The following is a 27,745-nucleotide window of genomic DNA, read 5'->3' as shown; positions in this document are numbered from 1 at the left end:
AGAAGGAAGGGAAAGCTACTTCCTGTCAGATAAAATAAATGAACAATCCTGGTAACTTTCTTTCCTCTTAGGGTTTGGTGTTGTAATGGACTGAGTCTTAGTAACAGCACCAGCTGAGCAGATAATTGGATGGAAAAGCAAGAACTGTTTGTTGAGTAAAACAAGCATGATTACAGATGTGAGTTCCTGATGCCCGGGGGAATAATGAAAGGTCTAATTCACTCTTACCAAGAATACTGGAATAAAGGCACGTCCTCTGTTTGTCCCAGTTTGAGGACTCAAAATAGGACTACTGAGACAGAAGTGAGTCCTGTGTGGTAAGATATTGTCCTATAAAAAGCAGAAGTGTATAAATTGCACTGGGAGAGAGTAGCAAATCCCATTCACGCTAAGGCACTGTTTAACCGATGTTTAAACAAAGTCTGAGGCCAAAGGCTGTTACTAAGTCACTTAAGTCAGGTTTTTACAGAACTGGGACCTCCATCTGACAAAATTACATTGAAACTACTGTTGCTACATGATTGAGATCAGATTGTGAGCACTACTGAGTCAGCAGTGAGATGAATAACAATTTCTCAAAACTAATATTAATGCAGCATTTATAATTACTTGGATTTAGTTTGCTGTTGATGTTGTTGTTGCTGCCTCTTCCTTCTAGGAAATCATATTTAAAACTTTAGAAACCAGTTCTGTATTCACAGTCATTCTGGGTAGGACTTCCATTCATCACGCCTTCTGTTACTACCTTTTTTCTTTGACTTTATGGGAAAACTAAATGACTGGCTTACTCTGGATGACTAAATGCCTGGATGAGTAAAGTTAAGTGAAATGAATTCCAACCAAAGAGATTGCAATTCTGTTTTAATTACTTCAAAAAAGCAGTCAATAGAATATCTAACCCAGAGGAGCTGGCATCCCACCCAAATTGGAGCACACTGAAATGAAATGTTGATGGCTACATTGAAAATGACAGTGATACAGTCCGAAGAATTAATTAGTTTTAACAGTAAGTTGATTGAGGCTGATGAAAAATTCTGTGCACTTGAAAAAATCCCCAAACTAATCAACCTTTAAAAAACAAGAACAGCAACAACAAAAAACAACCTCTGTTGTACCATTAAAGAACAAGTTTTAATAAGCTCAGCTAAACTTGTTTGTTATAGCTCAAAGTGTCAGCTCTCTGCACTGCAAGAATATTGATCTGCTTATTAGTTTATTTCTAACCACCCCTACCATCCTTTCAATTCTGGGAGTACTCCATCATATTTATCTATAAGCTTATTATTTTAACACTTTAGAAACCAGTTTTGAACCACTGGCAATATAAGCCTTTTTGGTACATCAGCACATGTATATTCTTTAAAATTTACATTGAATGAATGTTATAAAAAAGAATATCCAGAATAACAGAAATGGCTTTGTATAAATCTGGAGCTGTATGTTTGATAGATATTTTTAAGAGTTCTGATATCTGGAGGGAGGAGAGTTATATATTCACTTATTCGTAATATTTTATAAATATAAGAACAAAGGTTTCAAGTCAGTGTTAATGGAGTTATCTGCACTGCTGCTGCACGTTATTTGAAAAATAAATAGCATAATCTTTCCAAAGTAGCAGATTTTCCATTATCAATAATAACATATATTCATTTTAATATAATTCTCTCGGTGCTAGGCTGGAGGCAAAATATTGATCATGGGGAAAAAAATAGTCTATTCTTAGTCTGTGCAACTAGTTAAAGTTTTTAAAATCAAGATTCATATCTTTTTACATAATTATATAATTCAGAAGTGGCAATATTTAATTCATTTCCTACTGAAGATAATATTCACATCCATCTATCAGTTTAATATTTAATGTTATGAAGATGCAATAGATTCCAATTCAAATTCTGCTGACATAAATTTCTGTAAATGCTATCAAAGTTGATCTCTGCTCTTGAGGCTAGAATCCAAGCCCTGGCTGTCTTCTTTACTTCTACGTTACTGCCCAGGGTACTTTCTGCATATGTCCTAGCACTCACCTAAATCCTGTTCTGGAAACATCATCTCAGACATAATAAGAAAACATTTTTCTTCAATGCTTGTGCAGCACATGACTCCCATGGGTGGAAATAGTTACTAATATTTAAGTCTCAGTGACAACTACTTAGATTATGTAACAGGAACCAAACTGATCTGGATTCTGTTCCTAGGAACATATGACTGGGATCAAATAACAGTCCAAGCCCGGAAAGTATCTCCAGACTGCAAAAGCTTATGAAGGGTTCACACTTCAAGTATTCCTGCCAGTTTGGAAATTGTTACTGGTTTAAGAAATGTTTTCTATATTATTAATAAAATGGAAAAAGTTAGTAATGTTTCTGATGAGACAGAAACAAAAGTGTGAACTGAGAGATCTAAAGAATTATACATTACCTTAGCTACAGTTAACTTTTGTACTGTACTGAAACTTACCACTTAGGCAGGTAAGAAGGAAATGGACAGAACCATCAAAACTTACAATGAGGAAAATACCTTTTAAAAGAAATTATTTGGGAACTACTGGATCTTGGAAAAGCCAGAATATTTTCTGCAGTTGTAGATATCTGGTCTAAAAACTTGCAAAGAATTTAGGTCATAAGTAAGAAGCTATTCAGTTAATGTAGAATTTTTAAAGCTTTGTGGAAGCTAAGAAAGTGAGCCATCTATTTGTACGAAATAAAATTAAAAACATATAGTTAATTCAAACTGAAATATTAAATCAATATAGCTCTGCCCATAAAGGCTTGATGCCTGAGCTCTTTCTGAGAGTGAAGGTTAAAATGTGAGCCACTGATTCCAAGCACAATAGAATCAAGAGATAAATTAATCCAGACGTCATTCAAGAATTACTGAAACCTATAAGGCCAGTAGAAATTACAAAAATAATTATTTCATCCATGTGCCTTAACAGAATTTAGCAGAGATTAAAACTTTTTATACATTTATTTAAAAAAAAAAAAAAAGATTTGAGAATTGAATCAGAGTGAGATCATAAAATAAAGTGGAAGAATTCTGAAAATGTCAACACTTTTCTTACAGTCACTATTTACCCAGGAGTCTTCTCAAGATGGAGACACTAATTACCATTGTATTTATCTTATGACCAGTGCTTCCCAGGGCTCTGGAAAAGCAAAACTTGAGAGCAAGGTATGCTCACTACAACCACCTCCAGTTCCATGCAATAGATTAGCAAGCAGATATACTAATATGATGTCTGTGTTGTGGCCATGCAGAACCCATCCTTGCAGATGCACTTGCCATTCCTTTAGTATGGAAATTGGATTTTAATAGCACTTTGAGGACTGTGCAGGGGGAAGGTAACATCTCTAACCACCTAGCACTAAACAAGACAGCAATGTCCAGCACATCCAATTTACTGCCTCTCTCATACTGATATTTATGTTAGTAAAAGATTGTAAAAGAAGATCTATTTTTATTTGATAAGCTCTAACTGAATAGACAGCTAAGTAAATGGGGAGTTATATATTTACATGAAACAGTGTAGTATTATGCAGAGATACTCACACTCTTGATGACTAAACGTGGCTAGTAGGAGCAGAACAGCTATATTAGCTTATTACCCCTTCTAGGCAAATTAGTTCTCCTCCGGTATCATGGCACTGTGCTACATAAAGTAGGTACATGTATGACGATTATTTGTCCAGTCTGGAACATGATGATAAAAAATTCGTTTGAAGTATGTACCAAAACTAATATAATTTAGGCAATGACAATGTTTTAGCATAAACAAATACAGGGAAGGACGAAGATAGGATTGTATTTGATTTCCATGGTAAGGAAGAGGATGTTTAATTACAAACTTACTATGTACTTTGTCCAAGTGTTAATGAGGTGACCTGCTGATATATATACAACATAACTTTAAAGACCAAGACGATTTAATCAAATTCTAATGTGTACTCTGCCACCCACTGTGAGAAATTGGACATGGGGAGATCAAAAAACCTCTCATGTCTATTATGGGGGACACCTTCCTAGCACAGTACACATTGTCCAGAGAGTGTATCATACAGCTGTACCTCTCACAGAGCTGTTCTACAATGGTGGAACTAAAACATTCTTTGAATACTTTGCAGAAAGTTTTAGAATTCATCAAGAGTTAATCATACTGTTTATACCTGTATCATTTGCAACTTTTACATTCTGCCTTCATTGAATGTCCAGAATACATGTATGAAGACTGTGCCTCTGCTCTGGCACAGTGTCAGTGAAAAGTCGTTGCTTGGCACTGCTTGACGCACTTAACAAGATGAAGAGATGACCAGCCACTAAAGGGATCAAGAGAAGCACTACACAATTCTGAAACCCCTTCCCTCTCATGCTGACATGAGAAATGACGAAGACTCTCGAAATCAAGTATTTACTTTTCCCTCTTTTTCAGATTTTTCTGTATTTGTCCAGATTTGATTCTCTGATAAGATTTTTCCCACTAAGCCCAGAACAGTGTTTACCTTATACACCACCTGTTTCCCTTGCTTATGGTGGCTCTGCAGCTTTTTCCAGAACTTAAGCCTTTTGATCAGAACTTATCAAGCATCTTAGCCTGTTACAAAAGGGCTCCTTTCAAACATTAAGAGTAACTCCTTTCCTTAATACAAATGGACAGTCTAAAGAGACCATCGTCTGGGTTACAGGCCCAAAAAGATATGCAAATAGGAGTTCTGAAGTGTGGCAGCCTATTAATTATGTGGTATGAAATTGCTATTGTGATAGTTCTGTTTTAGCTGATAAATTACTCATTTTGGACACAGCACATGAACAAGGGCCAGCATTGTTTCATTACTCGAAAGCAACCTGATAAATCCACAACTAGAAGAACTTTTGTGCCGAGCTCTAATAGTAATATATCAGGTGCTGTAATTTGTGAATTGCTCTTAGATATAAAATAAACATACTGAAGCTCCACACTCAGAATCAGTTTGGTTGTAATGAATTTGTATGGCTACAGTGGCCAAACATTGCTGTGGGTTGCTCCTACATTAGTGTTCTGAAAGGCTGCTCTGACCATAACCTGAGTCTTGAATCATCCACACTTTAAAGCTTTTACATCACTCAGTGAAATTCACTGTATCCTGGCTTCTGCAAATGGAACATCTCCCAAGGTTCATTAAAGTAGATTAAAAAAAAAAAAAAGTACAAAAAAGCATAATTCTTTACAGATTAACACAGTCTGAAAGAACTGAAAGAAAAATTTTACAAATTACCTTTCTCTGAAAACCTAAGAAAGCGAAGTAAGACTTAACATCCTCTGTGAATAACTATATAATGCCAAAAAAACACATTCCAATTATGAAAATCGACTTAAAAATAGCAATGATGTTGACATGAGCTAGATAATAAGGTTTTACTTGTACCTCCTCCAGAATTGCATAAGGAAAAGATAACTTGCAGTTATGTACCTCACATACACAACATAGCTGCAAGTCTTTACGATGAAGATATATGCATAGGTGCACCTCACTTTGAGAAAATTATTTGTCTCTTAACACAGCAAAGCACAGTTTTATTTGCTCTAATATGTCATACATACCTGTTCTGATGTGCAACAACGTGATATTGCTCCACCATATGCTGTCATGTAGCTACAAAATCATTGTTAATTGCCAATAAAGCACTTGAAATAAAGTGCTTATTTAAGCAAAGCAAAGCAAAGATGGCTCTAGGGCATATTTGCACCATGGGACTGACACAAAATGGCTACTATACAATCCCAGATAGAATCTTTATCCTCATCAATTATATATATATATATATATATATAATATAAATAAATAAATAAATATCCAAAATAGAATTATTATGTGCATTCTAGGGTACTCCACTTACTTCACAGAAAAATGATACACACAGATGAATTTAGGTATAATAACTGGTTGTAGGTTTTTGTTTCTTCTGAATAACAATGCTGTCTGAGCAGCTGAATTTGAAAAATATGCAGTATGATGTTTATTTTGCAAATAGGTTGATGTAACCAGGACAAGGAACATGAAGCAGAAAGACATTAAAGTCTTCAAAGGCATACATTAGTTCTCTCACCACGGCACATGCTTCTACTCCAGTATGAGTTGATTGGTATGTGTCGAGTTGATTGACACATTTAATTCCTTCTTTGAAATGTCTTGCATTTAGTTGGTTCCGTTATATTTATTCTTTCATCTTAATGATTTTCTTAATTTTATATATATTATATATATATTATTATTATATTATATAATTATATATATAATTATAGATTATTTTCATAATCTATATTTATAATATGAGTGTACTACTAATAATAAGTATACACCTGACTTATTTTTAACTCCCTGCATTACACAAAAGCATATTCTTCTAGTCAAGGAAATGACTTACATTTCAGGTGACCTGTAGCCATTCTCTCATTCTGCATCAAACCTTCTAGTAATTTTAGGGAAGGCTTTCATGTTTCATTTCAACAAAATGCTTAAGAATTAGGATAAATTTATTTTTATTTCAAAGAAAACATTTAGGCTTAAGACCTTTGCAAACTGGTTGTGAGTTACACGTGCCTAACATGTCTGTATCAGAAAGAAACCACTACAGGAAAACCTCTAGAGCTTCAACTCACCTCAAAAGCAGCAACTTCTCTAGCTCAAGCTAAATTTTGTTTGTAGTTACATTTTCAGCAGCCATGGAAAATGAGATTATTTCCTCCAAAACTGAACAATTTGATTAGATGGAGCAGCAGTGTTCTCCTGAACAGTCTCACAACTGAAGTACTCTCTTGAAATAGAAAAGACACTGGCTAGAATTCTGTTTGAAAGAAAACAAACTTGAATGTTAGGTAATGCTCTGATCACCGTGAAAGCAGCTAAAAATGAAGTGACAGGGTCACCTGACATGGCCAACAATGTGACACCGTACCGACTAGGTGTACTCTACTAATGTCTAACAGCCCAGACCTATCAAATAACCTCATGTTGTTTACTTAACAGACCCCAAAGGCAGAAAAACATCTAGCACAATCAAGACAGGGCATTTTTGACCATGCTAAGCAGTAGAATTTTAGAACCCTGAATCAACTAGAAAAAGAAATTTAAGGGCCTTCATTGATGCAGTGGCTGTTTGAGGTTTTGATTATTGAAGTTTATATACTTGCTAATAAATATAGGCTTATATGTATGAAGCTTGTATATCAAGCTTACATGTGAAGCTTGTACTCCTTTTTGTATCAATTGTATTGTATTAAGGGATGATGAGAACTAGCCAAATACATTTCTACATGGCAAATAGCAATGATGACCATTTATTCAGGTCATGAACAGCTCTCAGTGTAACTGCTTATATATTAGCAGTTCTGTTAGCTTTGTTTTGTCCATTAGAGGAATTCAATGATTCTATTGTTGTAGTATATATTGTTTATGGGCTTCTTTTCTCTTTCAGTCTTCAGTAAAAGAATATGCATTCTTGATGGCAAGGTCTTTAACACTGTATTATCACTGCCCTTGAAAACTGCCTTTTGTGCAAGCCAATGTCAAATCCTGTTTAATCTATCTGCATTTTTAAGTGTTTATCGCCATGGCACAGTACCGGGAGTTATGCACAAAGATTAAAATGCAACAGGCAAGCTACCTGCAGGTAGGTAGTGGCATCTGTGTGTTTTGAGAGCTATGATACCATGAAGTTTCTCTGGAACAAGCATGGCCGACAGAAAAAGACCAGGCACAGCAGACAGAAAAAGACCAGAAAAAGATCAGTGCACAAAACTTTCCGAAATGAGAGTGGTAGTAAGGTTGAACTCCATATTTCAGAAGGCCTTTTTTTTTTCCCCCCCAGATTCTTGTGACAGCATTAAAGGTTTGTTTATGCAAATAACCTTACATGTAAAATGATAAAAATAAACTGATAACTTTCAGCAATTTAGGTAATAGTTACCAAAAACATTCCATACAATAAAGCCTAAAAAGATTCCTCCTGAACTCAATGAGAGAAAGGTTATTTCAGAAACACTCTTTCTCACCCTCTCTTTTCTAAAAAATAAATAAATAAATAAACCCACAGATTTTTAAATGCAACTTTCTTATTTGGTCTAGCATACACATTCAAAATTTACAAATTTATTTTGCAAGGAAAACAATAATAAGCCTTTTTTTTTTTTTTTTAGCTGAAAAAGAGGCAAAACAAATATTGAAGTCAACATCTCATATGAAGAGAATTTTTTGTAATATGAGATACTATAAAATATTAAGGCCAACGTATACTTTGCAAAAATATTTCCCTATGTCTTCAGTATAAACTTGGCAATTTCAATGACAATCACTATTTTAATTGGGAGTGAATGAAGCCTAATAGCAATGCTAATTTATTGATTATATGATAGCAACAGTCTCTCTACAGTTCATCCCAGATTACTTCTCTCTCCTAGGCAAAGAAACGTATCTCCTTTATTATTATTACTTCAACAGATTCCATCTTTAGCAGGTCAAGTCAGAATCCATGTCCAAGCTCTTCTATTGGAAAAGTATGACATCTTGATTTTGAAAATCTGAAATCATTATGTAGCCATAACCTCCCCTTTTTACTTGTTGCAAATGAAAAGAGGCTAATCTGTAAAAGACCCAGTATTCATCCCCATCTCCAAATGTATGGATTTACTGGAAAACTTGAAGTCAGTGCTGCCTTTGTGTCATATGTCACTTAGCTGAAATTGTATATCCAAATTCCATACATTCTGCACTAACAAAGTTACTGAAAATCTGTATTTTGCAGCATGAGCAAACACTTGTTAAAGGACATGAGAAGAAGAGCATATCAGCCTATTTTTTGTGTGCCAAAATACAATTTACTTTTAAAAAATAAAAGTTGCTATAAACAAAACAGTAACTCATTTGAAGGGAATAGCATGCTATGCATAGTATTATTATTAATTTTTTTTTTTGAAGCCTCGATTCTCATCCATTCTGGTTTCTATATTGCCACACTCAGCTTATTTAAACTTATTTATTTTTCCAATACTTTACTAACTGTGCTAACACTCAAGGATATAGCAAGAGGACTAAGTTCAGGTTTCAGATAAAATATTTGGCAACACAGCACAAGGTCACCTTTTAGCCTTATGACTAGAGGTTTTGGTTCTCCATCATTGACCCTGCCTGTACTATATTCTGTGTTAAGTCATGCATGGAGGTGAAGAATTGTGTAAGAAAATGCAGACAGACTCAGCAGTGTGTATAGTCACATACACCTGCTACAAAACAAGTACTCAACTCTCTCCTCTCAATGGGGTTTGCTTCTCTTTATGGCCTTACAGATTTTTCTTCCTTTCTCCTCTTTTCTAGTCAATCCAGAGGAAACTTCTGTACTTTCACACAAATAGTTAGGGCATGTTTCTTTTGTATAGTATCGACAGAGACAGGTATTTTAAAATTATTCATGGCTTGCTATCACACTGCAGCACTTTTTCCAAGAGCCACTCTCACCTCAGATGACCAGCTCTGAATGCCACAGCATTTCTGGAGAACTGGTATGCCAAAAAGCTTTCAACAGCGACATCATTCAATGGATCTTGGAAAGGAAGTAGATCTGGGCCAAGCTGCTGAGTGTTAAATAGAACTTATCAACAAAGAATTTCATGAAGGTTTGTAAGAAAATTTAAGTTTTCAGCTTCTTCATCAGATGGTCTAATTAAACAGTATTTCAAGGAGCAAATATAATTTCTGTGGTGTGGCATCCAGCACACAACCAGTTGTTTCTTTGGAATTATCAGGTTCATTATCTCCTGCAAGAAATACAGACACGTGGGCTTGATCCCTTTCTCAAAAATAGTTCTGGCCAGTAGAGCACTGTCAGTACAGCAAAGATCAGGTACAATGAAGAAAACTCATGGTTTTTATCTTAGAACAATCAAAATCTGAATCAAATTAGAGAAGGACAGGTGAGTTTAAAACTAGACTCAGAGGATAGTAATACCTTTCTTCCTCCCCCTTCCCACCCCCCACCCCCCACCCCCCAAGTTTCAGAGGCTTTATACATGGGGGAAGGGGGGTAAGAATAAAAAATTCAGTATATCATTGAAAGAAAATTACATAAAACTTTTCATAATTCTCTTTAAGAAGTTTCCAACAATCAAATAGATAGGAAACTGGGAGGGGGCTTGGTTTGGTTTACCCCAACATCAGGTTATAAATATCTGTCATAAATACTCAACTAAGCCATAACCCAATTGCAATGAAATATTTATGTGAAACCTTCCTCTGTTTATTCTAATATTCTGAATAATATTAGTATGTTTCATATTATCATGTGTGTTTTAATTTGCCTTTAGTAATCCCATTTCCCATAATTCATTTTTTCTTCATCATATCATCATAGAAAAAATAAATAGCATTTAGAAAGAATTCACTTATATCTGTTTCAATTCCTTATGGTTTCTTTCCTTCTTTCCTTTTTTCTTTTTCTTTTTTTTCTCTTTTTCTTTTTTGAGTAGGCAGAATAATCTTATTTAGAAATGATCTATTAATTCAGAGTTCATCAAGCAGTAATGGAGTACATTTCCCACAGATGTTTCAAATGCCAGTGATTTTTTTTTTCTAAAAACGTTAAAGGAAAGTGTCAGCTTTACTAGCAATGAATGGAAATTACTGAGAACAATCAGCTGACAATGTAGAAAAGGAAACAGACAATATTTCCATATCCTTAAAAGTTTACCCTGTCAAACCTTACAGCTCTGAGGACTGAACAATATGTACTTCAGCCAAAGGAAAAACTTCCAGTGAGTTAAACTAAGAGAATGAGGACTCTAAATTATTCCACTAAAAACGTTATTCTTTTTAAAAAATTGAAATTTTAGTTCTGTGGAAATATATAAAACTTCACACTGATACTGAAAATGAAGAATGGGATCAAACTATCTCATATCCATGATGTTGATTTATGTGATATAATTAGCAAAGCCTATTTAACCATGTCATATATGGTACGTAATAGTTTATGAAACACAAGCAATAAAGCAACTAACACACAATGGCAAGCATTGGAAATTATGTCAAAATGAGTCAAACCAAACCACACCAAAGCCTCATTTTAGTTTTACTCCACACACTGCCTCTGAGAAATTTCAGGACTCAAACTACAAATCCCTTTGCTACTCCTTGACAGGGGTAATTAATGGTCTATCAAAAATTACAAGGAAGTAAATTTTATACTAACAGAGTAACTTGCTGAACCACCCCCAGCTAGCTGAATCCAGATAAATGAACCAAGTCATTCTGCACTATGTCAAAGCTTAAGTACAATTTTCCTACTTGCATGGTATGCCTGCAACAAATACAACTTGAGGTTTCCAACAACAGACATGCTGTTATTATGGCAACTACACAGGGTAATAAAAGAAACCCTGTGAAAGTCACATGTAACAAAAGTTGAAAGGAAAGTCACAGTAAATGACTGAGTCCCAAAAGCTGGGCCTATTGCTGTTATTTCAAGTATTTCCATGATTATTTGGTAGTTTGCAGGTTACATAAATTTCATAAAAAAGGAATTTTTTATCGATATTGCAGGCAAGCAGATGACACAACATTTTGTAAAGCAGGTTTTAGACTAGAAGGATGTCTTGATTTTTGATTGCTATATCATGACAGCATCAATCTATTATCTCTAATTGACTTCATCCTCCCTTACAGGGCATAGGAAAGAAACAAAGTTGGTTCTCTAGTCACAGAGATGATAAGATCTTAAAAAAACAGCAAGAGATGTGTCTCTTGCATCTCAAAGATGTGTCTTTGAATCTTCTGTGAAACAAAATAGCATTTTATCCTTATACTTATTTAAATAAATAAGGCATTTGTGGTTATTGATATAAAGATTTATGAACTTGACTGGAAGAGAAGAAATCAAGGTAAAAATATGCATAGAAATTTAATGGATGACTTTCAGCATTTAAAAAAAAATGCAAAGCAACTTTTATAATTTGTAACGATATAAGATATTTCCATGACATCTCCACTCAGAAATAATGTCTATGGTGACATAAGGATCTTCTGGAAATCTAGCATTTCTAAAGTTGGATGAATCTTTTCAGTTCTGAGTAGGCAGAATCACGTTTGTGCTGTTCATACAGTGGAACGAAAGAAAAGATTGAGAAGTAGCTAAAAGTCTGTAGCTAGGCATTTCCGCTATAGGTTCAGAAAAAATCCTCCTTCCAGTTCAGTACAGTTGTGGTGCTCATAATGAACAGATAAGCAAGCTGTGCTCTGAAAGCAAGCTCAGACACTATTGTCATATGAAATGAGGAAACAGTGGAAGCAAGCCTTCTTGTGAGAGTACACCCCTCTGACCTGCCATTTTAGACACTGAAACTATTTTTCGGAGCTCACCAGTTTTAAATTACCCACAAATTCAACAGCCAATGTTTTTTTTGTCCAATGCCATGTACAGGTGGCCATCAGGCATGTGGCCATCAGGCCAGTCTACGCTTTCTGCTCATATCTCAGGTTTTGTATAAGAAGCCACCAACATACATCTCTTCATGGCACTGGTCCTGTTAGCAGGTACCCACACATTAGGCTATCTTGCATCTTGAAAAACAGTTATTGTCTGCTACCATGGAGAACATCTGAGATAAATACTGTGCTGTTGCTGGATTCACTTACTACCTGAGTGATGCAGAGACACCTACACACCCCTAACCCCTCTGTGGGGAACTGCAGATGCCTCCAACTAAAAAATGTGCTCTAGGCTTCCAAAACACACAAGATATCCCTTGATTTCTCTAATACCAATGCTTGGAAAGCAAGCCTTAGATGTCATACAGATAACTAGACAAACCGAGAGATCTTACACTAGCTGCAGAACCAAACCATGACAAATTTGGGGTTAAAGAATTAAAGACTGCACCAAAGTCAAAATAATTATTTAGAGAGACTTTGGGGAGATGCCATGGTCAGTGCTGCTTAGGATCTCAAAGTCAGTGCTTGCCACCTTGAGCTTCTTTCTTGAAAGTGAGGGATGTTACAAACCTTCAGTAGAATCTTGTCTGGAGAAGGACAAAATGAATTGTGTGTCAGATGAAGGGGAAGAAAGAAAGAAGGGGAGGGAGAGAGAGAGGGATGGATGGATGGATGGATGGATGGATGGATGGATGGATGGATGGATGATGGATGGATAAATTAATACCTGGGAGACAAAAAAAAATAGTAATTGCTTTTCTTGAATATTGGCAGACAAGAAAAAAACAGTTTCAGCTTCTGCACTCTTATGGTTAGCACAGAAGGAGAGATGAAGAATTTATATTTAGCTAAAGGACAACATTTTCCTAGTGAGATAACGAAATTCAGGCATACCTACTTCTCCATGAACGTAAGGTTAACTTGCCCTTCAGACACCTCTGTGTCTGAAACGAAATGTTCCTCAAGAACAGATATCAATTGTTACCCTAGTCTTTAGATGCAATTTTGTGACTCAGCCGATAGGACAACTGCAATAACTAACAAAGACACATTTTTGTTGTTGATATATTTCATTGTGATGACATATAATACATCTACCGGTGAAAGATTTGTTTCTGTAATTTCTTTTTGAAACTTCTATTTCAACTGTACGATACCCAGCAAATCACCAGCCTTACAGTATGATTTGAATACATACAGGCCTAGCACAATTTTTCCTGTTTATATCTGCTGCTTAAATTACAGTAACTTTTATTTTGGAACTAATTACATTTTCCCATATTAACACATCTCAAACTGTCTCTGCTTTGTTGGTCTGTTTAACCAGCATTGCACAAGAATACTGGGCCCTTGAGCCTAAAATTATGTATATTTGCTTGCCATTTTCTTCTCTTACTGCTATCGCATGAGTAATTCAGCTGCACTATGCAGCCAGATGTTAGTACATACAGTTGATCTAAATCATTCTTGCCAAGTCAGAAATGAATACCATGGGATCATTTTGAACAAATAAAGTACTTACTGTGGGATGGAAAACAATGTGTCTTATGTGAAGGATACAATGCATCCCACAAGGGTTTTCAATAGACTGTAATTAACTCTTTATATTTTCATATATTATAGTAAGTCTTCCTTGTGAGTCAGAGATGAATTACTAAGCAAAAAATATTAATATTTGCTCCAATGGTGCATTTCATACTTATGGATACAAATGAGTTTCCTAATAACATGTGAAAGAGAGTTCATTACTAATGGAAAAATTCCTGATCTATGGAGTTACCTTCCTGCTTTTGTCTTTTCTTATTTCCAAGTTAAAAATGAGTCATTTTGAATTTCAGACTGAGGACATATCAGTAACTTTATATATCACAGTGCTATTAAAATTCAATTCATCATCTCTGAAAAGCCCATCTTACTAAATCAATAGATAGACAGACAGACAGATAATCCAAGCCACTTAAGATACAGCAATGAACACGCCGAAGCATTTAAATGGTTGTTTCATTATACCAGTCATTTTAATACAGTGATGGTCTTTATATAAGTAAGTAAAAGTGTCTGTAGCACCAGATTTGGTTAAAATACATTTTATAGATTCTTGATTTGTCATTAAGCAAGATTTCTTCTTTTCCCATCTTTCTTTATTTCACTATTCAATATATTTTTGAACTGCCTGTTTTGTGGGGACGAAGGTGCATAAAATGAAAAATTGCTTCCTCCTGAAACTATGCTTTGTCTTCTGATTTGCAGAGGGTGTAATTTTGCCCTCATTCAAACAGATCTTTTCAAATGTTAATGATGTCTACTTTTAAGATGAGTGGTTGTTATAAAACTATTTGAGGTAAAGGCTTTCTGTTTCACAGCTTAAAGATTTCTGCATTTGAGTAGATAATCTTAGGTAACGATGCTCAAAAAGAGCCAGTTCATCTTCCTGTAGCCACATCTCAATTGTCCTAATCCAAAAAAAACAGCAAAATGAAGGGTTTTCTGGCTGCCCCTCATGCAAACTTCTCAATTTAGTACAGTCAGTTGTCCCCCACATCATATTCTCTTCATCACAGACACCTCCTTAGTCCTGCCTTTGTATTGCATGTCTCAAGGTCTCACATCACTTAGGACTGCCACAAATCCCATTGCGCACAAGGACAAAACCAAAGTGTGTCAGAGACTTTCTTCCCCACAGAGCAACTGTTCTATTTTTGCTTTTCTAACACCTCTCCACCTAGCACACTAGCCGTACTGATTGCTTGAGCTGTGCACCACCATCACATTACAATGATCTCAGGCTGATGGTGTATCCACCTGCCATTTCAAATGTAGATTAAGTTTTTCGTCTGGAGCCGTAACTCAGACAACTTTAGCAAGGGCCAGCCAGCAGCATAGGTATGAATTACCTCCCTAACTGTTCTGGGAGCACTGGCTGCTGTGTGCAGCCTGCCAGGGGCTTTCCTTCCGACAGTGGCCTGAGTACCAGGCTACACCAGAATTTCTCTGTGTCTGCATTCCCAAGAAAGTGAAGGCTGTGAAACAAACACAAAGACCAAGCCAAAAACGTTCATACTGTATTATCAAATGAGTATCCTTTTTCTTTTTTTTTTTCTCAAAATCCATTTGTATCATACTCTTCTTTCACAAATACCTGAAGTTTACTGTCAGCCAAGGCAAGAGCTTCAATGACTCTGACAGGAATGGGGGAGAAGAGAAAAAACGACATAACACTTCACACGGTCACCAGAGACAACTGTGAATGAAGTAAAACACATGAGATGGCTCTTCCCAGGCAGTCTGAAGATGATGTAATGATATTAATCACATATTTTTGCTGTTCTGTGTCTGTGACACTATAAAATCTGAATGATGTAATGAAGGAAGGTAAGAACCACTTGCTGTTTCTCACAATACAAAGAGGGGGCACACAAAGAAAGGATTAGGTAGATTTAAAATTAGCATTTTTTTTACAAACACTTCTCAGATTGACAAGGGAAACTTGTCAAGGAACATGGTGGACATCAAACCACCAAATGTTTATTACAAGATCATACTAGACACTTCCAGTTTCTTATAGTCTATGCATATCCAGCTAAACACTTTTGGAAACAGGATACTGGGCTGACTGGAACATTAATTTGGCATCATTTGTTAGCTTTCATGTTCTTGCAAGGGACACAGACTATAAAAAGTGGTGTAAAACCAGTGAACCTAGCTTCCATTAGGAAAGTAGTCTATAGAATGAAGGATTCTCAATTGTACAACCAATATAATTATTAGAGTTTTAGTGAAGATTTCTCTTAATGCACATATATATATATATACTTTTGCATATATATTTAAAGCTAATAACAAACTACTTACTCATTACTATTCCTGCTCCTTTGAAAAGGTTTCAAAGGAAGAACTAAGGACACAAAAATCAACAATATGTTTCAGAAGATGATTTATAAGAATTTCCTATAAATTTCCTACAATATTTTAATTCTTCTTTTCCTGTGCATCTACACTGTAAAGTTTGTTTTCTTTAATGATGCCTGTTTTTAAGGCAAATCCAGAAGGAGTGAATTGCATCCCATTCTACCTTCCTAAAATGCACTTTGAACCTTTTCTAAAAGGTTTCCAAAATGTGGAAAAAAAGTCCTATTCCTCAAATAGACGTATAGCAACGCCACTATTCCTTTCTCTTAGAACAAGCATTAAAGAGGTAGTTTGTTATTATCTCATCTTTCTCCCACAGATCTAGATATAAGAAGACACTGTGTGGACTGGAACATTTTGCAGTTACTGTCAGTAGTGTGAGTATTTCCTGAACATATTGCAAAATTAACCATTCTGAAGAAGGGAGAGCAATTATTATTCCCAAATGCAGGAGTTAGTCTTTGGAGGCTAAGTGATAAGAGCTTTCTTGACATAAGGCAATGATAAATTTAATGAAATGTAAAATAGTTCATTATTAAGCATTGTAAAATGGTAGTTACCAGGAAAATACTAATTTCTTCAGACAATATTCCCTAAAAAAATATTCAATAAACAATGTTATTATCTCTCCCAACAAGGACTGTAGCTTGCCTCTAGGAAAAGACTCTTCAGTGGTTCAGTGGCACAAACAGAGGCTAATTATCTTTTTCTGGATCAGAGCTAGAAAGCCCAACACACACAGGGACTGATTTCTGGACAGGCCAAATGACTACTAAGTTCATCTTCCCCTTTTTGCTTCCTGTTTGCAGCTCAGCTGCATCATGGCTTGGGAGCATAACTACTGCTGTCAGGCTGATCTCATGAAAATGAGGGAGATGTACAGGACAGCTGGCCAGCAACAGATGGGGATATGCTGTTCCATCTCACAGCTCCTTTTGCATCACATGCTGTCCAGAAGGAATCCTAACTAATGCAGCACTGGTCTTCCAAAGGGGACCTGGCTTTAAACCACAGTTGAGTCCTAGAATTCAAAGCACTTCTTAAATTGCCTATCCACTACTTTAATAGTCCAGTTCATTTAAGTTCAGATCAGTTGTTTGTGCTGGAATTTAATTATTGAGTTCTTTAAAATCCTTTTTGTTTAAGACAAGGTGAAAGAATGCCATAAAGTTTTCCAGTTTTGCGAACAGAGCTTGATACACCTGTTGACACTTTAAAGTATCTTGTCCTTGAAGGAGAAAGTTCTTTGCACTTTTAATCACATGATAAATGCAAAAAGGTCATCATCTGTCCCATTTAACACAAGGATGACTGCTTCCACTCACTGCTTTACAGCAATATTGGCTTTGACCATCAAATGACTTCTGAAATAGTTAAGCTGCATTAAAATTAGACTGTTGTTATTGAAATTTACAATGAACAGAAATTATCTTTTATTCATACTCATCTTTGTATAGACACCTAGAATTTAATTTTGTTCTTTTGATATTTCAAATTAAGTATTACTTGAAAACAAAAAAGTAAAACTAATTTGAAAACTTATAGAAGCAGAAATGAAGATACCAGTTCATTTTGACTTTCCAAGTGAAAAGAAATGAATAAATTAAACATTGATGCTGGTTCTCATTATCTAAGGGAACTGTAGGGTTCTTATTCTATACAAAATCCCACTGACCCAACTAGTGATTGTGTGTCAATTTAAAAAATCACCACCTTGTTTTATTGCCTTAAAACATATATACTGTTTATTATGGATAAAGTTATCTATACATACTGTAGACACAACATCAGAGCACAGTAATCTTCTGTGATAGGTTTACGCCAGGGTTTAAATTGCAAGGCACTATTATATACTAATGTAAAAACTGAACACAAGTATATAAAATGTAACAAGCAAATTAAAGGGGATTGAAAAATAGGATTTGGCTGAGAAATACTGCTTCATTGCATTACTGTCTGTGGCACTGCATCTTTATACAAAAAGTGTTATAACATCTCAGCATATGACTAGACACATTGAGCTCATATTTGGCAGCTTCTAAGAAATTTTATGCAAAAGACACTTGTCAGTCCCATACAGATCCACAAGTGTTGGTAGGACATTTTGTTCTTTATGTGTTTTTCTTCTTTTAAAGTGGATTTTAAATTAAAAAAAAAAAATCTATATTAACAGCAGTGTATAAACAGAGCTCTGTATTAAATCCTTTTTAAACATACAAATTATGAATTAGAAAAATTGATTTTGAATAAAATTCATTACATGTTATTTTCGTACTACTTATTTTTAACTAAAGTGTCGGTTTTACAGAAATACATGTACAATCTGACCCTTTTAATTCATTGTTTACTGATTTCAAAGAGAATCTGTCAAAGAACAGAAGTGCATTTTTACAGCTTCCACCTCATTATCAACAAATATTTCAGTTTTTGAACTAAAGGAGCAATTCTTGTGAATTCTTACACACAGCACTTTAGTACTTGTGCATATTCTTAATAGGCCCTACAGTATAAAGTTTCACTATGATGAGCCTCTTAAAGGAAGTACTGATGGAAAAAAAAAAAAACAACTTCACATAATGTGCTCTATGAAAAACAACTAAATATTCTTTCATATGAATAAAATTAATATTCAGATTAAATTTTTTCGGATGTGAGCCTTTATACAAATGCAGTGAACTACAGTTGAGTTTACCTTACTCTTAGCTACTATTCACCCTCACCGATAAACAGAGCATAAATCAGATGGAGTTTCACCCAGAAAAAGGAGTTACCTCACTGAATAAAATTTTGCCATTTTTACATCTTGTCTTTCTTTCCAAAGTCACAGCCCATTCTTTCCCTTTTTTGATCTTTCTGTGCTTAAACTTGAGTCCTGCAGTTAAAAGTTCATTATCAGCTTACCAGCTGTCAACTTACTATTACTAATACTAAAATGATTAGAATTGTTATTATAACCTACTACTCCTTCTCCAGTTTCTTCATACACCAGATATTTATTGCTAGTTTTATATGTGCATTATTATCCATGTAAATCACAATCCCCACATCAGAGTTCAAAATGCAGTGCAAAACCACAACTATAGATAAAATTACACAGTTTATAATTTTCATACCTTATTTAATTTGCATATGTATAGTTCCTAGCTTGTGCATCAGTGTACATCACATACAGTGACATTTTTATGATCAAAGAAATGCATCAATTATAATACACTGTTTCTAAACCTATAATACTAATTTGTTGCAGTATAATGAAAGTACAGAATTTTAAATGTGACAATGCAGACAGCTGAGTGTTATGCCAGAATTTTCAGGACCTTCAGGATCATGCATCACATATGGTAATTTTATTTGAGGTTGACGGCCATATCCATTTGTCATCTACAAGAACTTGATTCCATCAGTTTTGTATTGTTTTGAATCACCAGATGCCACTTTTCCCTTCTCTAAAGACTTGCCATCTGAGTGTGTAGGAGTAAGATCTGGTAGAAACACTGTCAGATGAACTGAGATGCTTTACAGATCTTGAGCACCTTACCAGTAAAATATAATAAAATAATAATAATAATATAAAACACTTCTCTCAATCTCCCTCTTTAGCTGGGAATATTATTTCTCAAATTAGTTGCTGTAGGTAAGCTATGTCTACAGAAATGGAAAAAAATAAGAAAAAAAAAAACACTCTTGTCAACACATATGCACTGCCCAGGGACATTTTTAAAGGCATTCTTTCACATTCCCTACAAGATTATATTTAAAGTTGCACTTCTAACTTGAATAAAATAATATTCACAAGTTCAAATAAAATTGTGTTGAAAAGTTTGCCTGCATCTAAGTGCCAATATAATTTTGCCACTTCTATTTTAGTTATTTTCTTCAAGTAATTTCTCTCCCTTGTTTCCATGAGCAATCCACAAAAAAACATAACAAAACAAAACAAAAAAATTAGAGAAGTATGCAGTCATGGCAAGAGCTCTTAGTGAAGTTCAATCATGATTCATTATCATCACATAGTAATGGAATATCTCAGTGGAAACACCATAAAGCAATGTTTAAACATCATGCAGTGATTGTTTTATAATGTCTGCAACTACACTGCACACGTCTTTCACTCTCCTGCATTCTTCTGTTATGTGGGTCAAGCACAGTGCTTCCTTTCTCTGTGACTTTTGGGAGAAAAGGCAGGCTGATTTTTTTATTTTTTTTTCTACTCTATTTCTTTCCATTTTCTAACTCTTTAAGGGGACAGAGAGGTGTATTAGCAAGTCAACTTTGTGTAACAATCTGAAAAACAGTTTTAGGAGGTAAGCTAAAGCAAAAGGAATTGTCATCATATTGAAGCTTCACTAAGGTTGCATGTTGCATCACACTTGTTCAAACACGACTCCTTTATGTAACGATTCAGTGGCCTCTCTACCTTTATCCTCTTCGAACACCATTCTGTTATCTTCTTTTATTTTTACTAATACCAAATGACTGTTTTTACTGTTGGAGAGTTACAATACATCAGTTGTACATCAGGATGGGACTACGTGAAAAAACACTGGGGTTCCAGCGCCTGTTGAAAAACAATATTTTTTTCTAATCTTCCCAATATTTCTTTTTTTCAGAAACAGTTTATGTATAATGCATCACGAAGATTTAATGAGAAACATATAATGAACAAATAAGAATCAAAAACATATAAAGAGAGGTATAAAAATACTCAATGTAAGTTAAGTGTGAAAACTGTCACCACTGACCAGTTGAGTAATTTTTGATTTTGTAGTCTGACCTAGTTATTATGCTTTACTATATGGGAAGCCATTAGAGTGCTTCAGAAGAGCTGTGAAGATGACAATGAAATTCTGGTCTCTGAGCCATCTCTGGTGAAATCTAAGACAGTTTTGCGCTCTGATTTGAGCTCAGTAAGCACCAAATTAGACCTTGAAGCTGTAAACATTGATAACAGAGGTAAAATAAAAACAGAACTTAAAAACACCATCCTATCTCCATGAAATGAGCTCAGTAAACACTTGTCCACAATGTTGTATAAACAGCCACTGTAAAACTGCTAATGCATCAACCACTAGCAAAACTGTTTAGGTTGGTTGGAGGTTTTTTGGGGGGGAGTTTGTTATATATGAAAAACATAACGGGAAATTACTATTTCATTTGCTTCAAAGGAATCTAATAATTTTAAAGTGCCTACAGCTAAACCCAGTCATAGGACATTGAGTTCTGAGGTTGCAAAAGACTGAAACAAAGTTACTTGTGTCAGTGAAATAGACACCCATAGTGCTTGCTTTAAAAGCAGTCCATCATTCTTTATATAATCCCTGGCACTGCGGAAGAACCAACTGTGTAAGGGCTCAGCAAGGCGGAATAGCCTTCATTCCATTACTTGGTTCCATGCAAGGGGCTTATGTTATTGCTGCCCTCCCAAATGCTTATGAAAATAAGATGTATATGATAAAGACTTTTCTTGTAAGTAAAATTGATATTGCATTTATAAATTGTATGTTACTTCAGAACATATGAGATTAATTTTCCCTGTCAGCCTAGGCTCTACTCTTTATTACCACACGTGTTGCCACAGAGATCATCTACCTTGCCTGTTGACTCAGCCGTGTCCAACTTGTCTTCAAATCTTCTTCCTGCCCTCATTCATCTTTTTGTATATGAGTTGTGAGGTTCTTGAGTTTCCTAAAAGCTGTGCTTCTGCCAAACACTTTGCTTGTGCTCTTTACCACCATCTTATCACTCCGCTAATTCAGTCCAAGTCACATAGCCACATAGCAACTTCCATCACATCCTTCATTCTAACTCCAATTTACATTTCACGTCCATCAGTTCTGAAATCTGACCTGAGCTACACTGATCTGAGCTACTTCTTCAAGTTCCTCGTTAGAAGTCTCTTCTTTGAACTCTATTTTCTCAGGAATGTTGGCAAAATACATGAAGAAAAAATGCCAATCAAATCTATAAAGCCTGACAAGACCAGGGAGTTTCACCATTCAGTTGTATTACTCCTTGTTACAAATCTTTAGAGGTAGGAAGAGTGTAAGAATATTTCTTCTTTAAAGCACTTCACTCTTTTTTTGTCAATATATGCTATATAATCATTAAAAAGCCGATAGCAAATATTGTGCAACGTATGCTGGTGCATTGACTTGTCTTGCATTTAATTAGTCAATTAGTTTTGCATGGATTACCACAGTAATCTGAAACTATCTATTACACAAAGTAAAGCTAAAAGGAAATAGAAAAACAGCACATTACCTGGCAGGGAGCTGCTGTCCAAGACAATAATCTGAACTTGGTAGATACAGAGCCTTTGTTCAGTTTGAACATTTAAAGACTCTTTGGAGACCTGATTGGCTGATGATCACACATGATGTTTGGATGGTTTATTTCGTGTGACCAACTGCCAAACCAACAAGCATCTCAAAATTACTGAGGCACAAGAGGTTATGGTGAAGCTCAAGACTCAGAACATGATCCCACAGCAGTGCATCCTTTGTTTATGAACTCTGCATAGGGTTTCTTTCACAGTTTCTTTGTGTGACATACAGGACTTTTCTTTATCATCCCCTGTAGAAATGTGTGCATTCAAAAGTGCATTTAAATGCTATAGCCTCTAAAATGACTGCTACTATCTGGGGACATCTGCATATCGCTTATTCCTAATGCTGCAGGAGTTCAGCATTTACAGAGACGGTGGGTGTGAACTTGACATTTAAAATGTAGAGCATTAATATGATTTTGTTCAACCAATTAAAAATTTAATACAAAATGCTCTAAAGATCATAAGCAGAAACTTAAAAGCAAAATGCAGGCACTCAATCCAGCTAATAAGTTCCAAAAGTCTAATATTTTTTCTCATTTGAAGAAAATTGTCCAGCAATTGACTATAAATATGCAATTAACTTAGACTTTTTTAGACTGTTCCATTTACAGGCATAGTAAAATTCCACATTAGGCTTTGTAGAGTAATTAGAAACTTCTTTGTATTAATAACCAATACTAGCCACTACATTAATCAAAAAGCTGTGCTTTGCTGACAATAATGCAGAATTTGCTTCAGAGCTCCAGAATTTATTTTTTATTATTTCTTAAATTGTACAAGAACTCACCATTTTTGTATAGGAAAAAAAAAATATAATTATTTGCCATACTGATGACAAAATAAATGCGCATATAAAAGGCAAGTTGTATCTTGGAACAAATCACAACTCCACTCATGAATTCTAAGCAAAATGCATATACAAGTTCACTTCAAAACATCTTCCTTTCTAATTCAATAATGACCTTAACTATTTTGCTGAAGAAGCAAACAAAAAGTGTACATGTTGTTACAGTTGTTTTTTTTTCACCAGTCTCATTCATCGCACACTGAAGTGAAATGGAAAAAAAAAAAACATTCTGATGACTCAGCTTAAAAAAAATGAAACTTCTTGTCCCAAATATCCATTGTGCAACAAATATCGAAGTCTCAAAGGTCTTAGAAGTGCATTGTTTATGAATTTTAGGCAGTCTCTGGGACGGATTATATGAGAAAACTGTTGCAACTTTCACAGCCCAGCACTTGGAATATTCATAGGGAAAGAAGCAATTCTTACACCATTTTTTTTTATTTATCTGAAAATAAGGATGCTAATGATGAGCAGTATTCATAAGAGCTGTGGCTATCTGTCATGGAAATTGAGACAATTTTTAGAACTCCTGTAAAGGCACCCAATGCAAGGGTTACTCAAAGAAAAAGACCGGCCTAAACATGAGAAAATATTATCATTTAATTGATCTCTGTACTGTCTAAAACTTTAATTTGAAGCCGAAATGGCTCCTTCAGGAAGGATGAAATATAGTGGAGATAATATGTAGCAGGGATAGGTAAGTCTCTAATGTAGAACTGCAGGGAGGGCTCTTCGCAAGGGGCATTCATCTCAGCACTGAGGGCAACGGCAGGAAGGGAACGTGTTTGCTGACAGAAGCACATAAGAGGAAAAAAGGGAAGTAAACACGGGTTGTTGAACTCTGACAGAGAGCATGTGGTAACAACAATACCGCGTTTCCTATTATTGGGAAGAAATAGGAAGCGAGCCATTGTCTGTGCTGGACACCCTCTGTTAAGATTTTGACAACTTGCATGTAGTTCTGGGTGCAGCATCTCACTTGTGTCAGCAAAGCTGTTCCCCCACAACTGTGGCCTTCAGCGGGGGCCCTTCCTTTCACAGGCTCCCCGTCCCACCCAAGGAGAGACAGGGCCGGGGAAGATAAATCAGCTGCAACCTCAAGATCTCTGCAACCATCAACAGCAGATGCAGAAAAGAGCATCAACACTGAGTACCACTTCAGTGTCCCTAGAAGGTGAATCCGCAGCTGACCTCTGGAGACACTCACTGCACAGTCAACACCAGCAAGCACAGAACAGAACAGCATTAACTTGGCACCACGGTGGTGGATCAGAACCGGCTTTTGTCCACCCACTTCAGATAGCAAACAGAATGGCTTAAATCCGCTCCTACAACAATCCTAATCTTCTAAATTCAGGGAACTGAGCATGAGGTAGAAGGTCAGAGCTCACATTAAAGCGTGCTTCTGAGTGACAGAGCTAATTGGCACAGGGCACAAAGGTGGCAGACAGCTGGCCTCCAGCTCACTGCCAGCTTGAACTTGACTAAAATAAAGTTAATACTGTTTTGGATTGTTGTCTATAAAAATGTATAGATAGTAGGGCTACTGCTCAACTCAATGTACAGGACTAATCTAGCAGGGTATTTTGTGAATAATAATTGCAGTAGATTTTTAAATATGGATCTAGCTACTTGAGAGCATCTCTGATATGGATGCCTTGATGTAGCTGCCTTACTGCACCTTGTTGCCCACTCACACATACGCACATACTCATTAAATTTAACCACTCACTCCTGGAAGAGATCCAGACCCCAGAAAGAGGCTGAGATTTTATTCTTAGATCATGAGATTAAACTGTAAAAATCTAAGTAGGTTCACAATGTTTATTTACTTCAGATGCTCGCCTTGCACTCTGGTTTGCAACTCACTAATGTCTGTTCCAGTACAATGCCTGCTTATTTACAGACACTTAAAAACTAATCCCATTTGCATACAGCCAGGTGATATTTTAATACTCCAGCACAATTTGTCCTTCAATCACAATTTAAGGATGTCGGCTTTCTTGAATGCTTTATGTTAGCAGTATTAATAGTGCTTAAAGCTAAATAATGGTTTGTTCTAATAACAGGGATTTGGTCACAGTGTTTTCTGTTATTTATTTATTTATTCATTTTGGTCTGATTCCCTCCAACACCTCACATATTGGTGGAGAGTCTCAATTTCTCCTGCATATTCTACTGCTGTATAATTTTAGCTTTTCGTATTTTAGGAAAGATTAAGATTTGTAATAAAGCACTTCCAGGTATTCTTTGGCTTACACACAATGTGTCACTCTTTCTGATTTAAGGAAGGGATTCATCACAGACATTGACATTGACAGTGCTGACATTTACATGTGATCTCAGTATCTGCGTTCCGCTTATAGTCAATGGGCAGAAATGGGCTTTTGGGATGTATCTCACTGACCTTTTTAGATGTCTAAGCTACAGTGAAAGAATTTGTTGCCTAAAAGTGCCTATATCTCACCATTATATAAAGTGAGTTTAGATAACTAGCTCAATTATAGCTATCTATGCTGATGAACTCTGCATTCGATCAGATGAAACCAGGCCTACATGCTCATAATACATTTTCTTGGTATGGCAGGAGACTGAAATAATGACCCATTTGCTTATTCCAGTCAAATGCTTTTAAATCTTAAGTTTTGGGGAGTAGGAGGTGATTTTTCTTGTTTATTCACCTCCTAATAAAATAAGAAATTGAAAAGTATGTGTTCTGGATTCTAAAAATGGTTCTTGTGATCTTCCTTGAAATAGAACCACAGCTTGACAGCATGGTGTTGAAAACTGAAATTTTGCAATCTTTTCTGTATTGCTCAGAAAAAAAGTAAGTTCATTTGGGCTGAGTAAGGAGTCTCTGAACAGCATGTTCTACAATACTCATATTTTGTGCAGGATTTTCTTTTGCTGCGTTTATAAAATGTGCAACTCAGAAATGCTACGTTTTAAAATGTGCAACTCAGAAATGCTGCATTACTAATGTTTTTGTGGCTATCGTGGCTACACAGAAGAAAATGTATGGAAAGGGAAAGTAAAGATACACTACCTCATGCTTTATGTACATACCATAGTCAACTAATACTATCCTCTTTGAAAGTAAATCTTCAGGTCAAGTCTTATATAGCAAAAGCAAATCTCTAGCTGTCTTTAGACAAAAAAAAAAAAAAGTGACAAATTTCATATGTGCCATATTAATTCACAATTTACTCAACCAAGTCATCACATAAACCATCCAAACACACACCAATTATAACTTGAAAAAAATGTTCAATGCTTTACAGAAAAACATAGAGGACAGCTTACCTTATGTAAAGACTGGACAGTTGCCCAGAGCTGCAAAATTGGAGAGGCAGCATTTTAGAGACAATTTGTGACTGCACTGATTAAACTGCTAATAAGGCATTAATTTGCATAAGGTACAAATACTTTGTCTCATATTTTTTTCTGGGATTTTGTGAGACTGTACTTTGTAATAGCTGAATATGTATCATTCTTAAAGTCTATAAAATGTGTGGTACTAAATATAATTTCTTGTGAATGTTGAAGTAGAAGCAACAGAATATATTTTATTCAAGGCAACAAAACAGCGAAGGATGTTCCTGATGATATAGATATTGGATATGCATGAGAAAGAGCTCACTACTGACCAGAAAAAGAGTAACGGTTTGCCAGATAAAGTGGCAAACTTTTTGAATGAGGCCAAGAATTTCCTAGTAAATCAATTTGCAGAAAAAAAAAAAAAAAGGTAATATTCAGTTATTCTCTGTGAATTATATAAAAAGTGTTATCATTCAGGCCTGACATTTTGTTATTTTGTTGACTTAGATAACTGCAGATACACAAGAGCTTGAGTAATAAGACATGCCTTAAGGCATGATAGTACTTAATAAAAACAAGTTTGAGTGTGTTAGGTATGAAGAAAATGCTAATCTGAGAGTTACGTTGCCCAACACTGTGTGAACTCACAGCCTCTTGGGCTGGTTCTTGCTCGATTCTCTGCAGGCACTCGTTTTTAGTGGTTAGCATTAAGAGATAGCAAGAAGTGAATGGAGAAGACCGTAATCAACCATGAAGAGACAACAGCAGGACCAGGCAGAGCTGCTGTACCTGGGCAGTGGAAAAAAAAAAAAAAAGGGTTTTCATCTGCCTCCAAGGTGAGGAATGGGGAAGAGGCAGTGGTAGCAACTCTCCCTCTTGCACATCACCCTT

The 27,745-nt window shown here is 35.6% G+C and overlaps 1 protein-coding gene across 3 annotated transcripts in view; it reads right to left on the bottom strand.

The window, feature by feature from the left end:
• SLC16A7 (solute carrier family 16 member 7) overlaps positions 1-27,745 on the bottom strand; it is an 86,432-nt gene that overhangs the window by 44,426 nt on the left and 14,261 nt on the right. Inside the window, exon 2 of one of the 3 annotated variants that reach the window (XM_040552070.1) lies at positions 6,635-6,819. The exons of the other annotated variants lie outside the window; for them this stretch is intronic. The gene's annotated coding sequence lies outside the window, so the exon portion shown is untranslated. The remainder of the gene's footprint in view (positions 1-6,634; positions 6,820-27,745) is intronic. 3 annotated transcript variants of the gene reach the window in all.

The sequence above is a fragment of the Cygnus olor genome, chromosome 1, assembly GCF_009769625.2.
Source record: "Cygnus olor isolate bCygOlo1 chromosome 1, bCygOlo1.pri.v2, whole genome shotgun sequence".
Taxonomy (NCBI): domain Eukaryota; kingdom Metazoa; phylum Chordata; class Aves; order Anseriformes; family Anatidae; genus Cygnus; species Cygnus olor.
The sequence above is the reverse complement of the archived record's forward strand: the minus strand, read 5'-3'. Positions and strand labels throughout refer to the sequence as shown.